Here is a 2,363-nt window from a genome sequence, read left to right on the forward strand (position 1 = left end):
CAGTTAATGTCAGAGATCGAGCCAGCGTCAAACTCCAGCCAGGAAAGGATGGGAGCTGGTTCGGTCGACCGAACAGAAGGATCGGTCAACCGAACCTCCATTACACCTATAAAATAAGGCTCGAAGTCTGAGGCCAAAATAACTCTTCTGATCATCTTAAAAGCTCTTCTTCGCGTACGGATTGTGCTACACATCTTCAACAGTCCAGAAAGTCACTCCGTCCGGAAGTACCGACCAAGCTACATCCTACGCATACTATTGTCGGTATATTTATTTTCATATTGCACTTAAATTAAAATAAGATGTAGGATTGTTACTATCTTATTTCATTGTACTTGTACGATCTGCTTCCTTCCGAAGATTTCAGAAAGAAGGGTTTTAGTGCTTTACCCATCGGTGCGGTCAAGAACTGCGGGCCTTTGAGTAGGAGTCGAGCTAGGCTCCAAATGAAGTAAACGACTTTGTCTCTTTTCTTATTTTCGCTGCACGATTCTGATTTAAAAGTAAAAGAAAAGGTTTTAAAAGAAGCGATATTCACCCCCCCCCCCCTCTATCGCTCGCATCCGATCTATCAATTGGTATCAGAGTCTGGTAGCTCTGAAATTACTTAACCGTTTTTCGAGCAACTTTTAAAACTTTTTTCTTTTCCTTATTTTTTTTTTTAAAGTAATACTTTTTACTCTTGATCGCGCACTACTAGTCCAAAGACAAAATTCTGGAAATTTGTTTTCTATTATTTTCTTGCAAGAATGTCAACATCCTATCAAGAAGGGAGAAGTATCTATGAACCTCCACCATACGATCAAGTTTATTTCAATATCTGGAGGCGAATGATGGAGTCTTTCATAGGAAGTGAGAGTTTTGACAATTGGATCGCACAGAGACAATCTTCTCAAAACTCACAAGCAAACACAAAGGTAATAGATATATTAATTAGTGTTTTTCCTAACAAAATTTTGTGTCAATTAGAAGATTACAAAAACACGTTTGAGATGTGGACCAAATTGATCGAGCTTCACAAGACTCTGTCGAGGCTAGAAGATCAAGACGAAAATGAGTTCGAATACAAGTCCGAATCCGGAGAGCTATCCTCAGAACCAGATCTAGAAGAACAAGACCAAATCAACTTCATCACACTAGTGGTTGAGGAGGAGGCTGATGGATCTGAACCCGAGTCCGACCAAACAATCGAGCCTGAATCTGAAATGGCATTGGTCAAGGGGGAGAATCCTAATGAGGATTCAAAAGGTAATATTTTAAATACAAAATTTAAAGAACACATAACATGTTTTAATTGCAGTGAAAAGGGACACTACAAAAATAAATGTCCGATGAACCGATCCACACAACCGGAGGCAAAAGAGGAACTGATGCCTAGAGTCCGGAAAAGGAAGGACCACATCAAATGTTTCAAGTGCAAAAAGATGGGACACTACAAATCTCAATATCCGGAGAGAAGACCCAAGGATTCAGGGGGAGCAATTAAGGTAAAACAATTTATGTTACATGAAAAATTATATGATTTAGATCCTTCCTATTTGAATTGTACTATAAATCTAAAAAAGCATGAAAATCCTACCTTACTTAACAAAACTAATTTAATTAATAAAAATTTAAATAATTTAAATACAATTAAAATGGATCAAATCAATCCAAATCTTAATCAAGACCTATATCCAGTTAATCAAAATTTATTTATTCAAGATAATTTGAATTTAAATAACAATTATCTAAAATTAACTAACAGTAAACAGAACTTAACTAAAAATTTAGAAAGTAAAAATAAGAAATTAAACTATAAATCAAACTTTAGAAAACTAGTAAAACAAAATAATATTTTGAAAATAAAATTAATAAATTAGAAATATTATTAATAATTTTATCAACTCACAGAATCTAGATTTAAATTATAAATCAAAACCAAATCTAAAACAAAACTTTCGTAAACTTAATTATAATCATGTACCTTTTAATTATGAAACTAAATTATAATAATAACAATAATAATAATAAAACAACAATAAAATAACAACAATAACAATAATAATAATAAAATAATAACAATAATAATAATAACGAAAATAACAACAACAATAATAATAAAACAATAATATTAATAAACAATTTGTATCATGCATGATTTGTTTGAATTGTCATGCATACTTATCTATTATATACCATATCATGCATCTTCTCTTAATTTAGAACGGTTAGTTAAAAAGGTTTACCAAACCCTAACAACATAGCATCGAAATGGATTGGGATGATAGTACGTCAAGGAAACTCTGTCGAAGGCATGTCTAGGCTGAATATGGAATTCTACCTAGTGCACTAGACTTAGTGAATCTGACCGAAGCTACCCC

Source organism: Zingiber officinale, chromosome 7B (genome assembly GCF_018446385.1).
Source record: "Zingiber officinale cultivar Zhangliang chromosome 7B, Zo_v1.1, whole genome shotgun sequence".
Classification (NCBI taxonomy): Eukaryota; Viridiplantae; Streptophyta; class Magnoliopsida; order Zingiberales; family Zingiberaceae; genus Zingiber; species Zingiber officinale.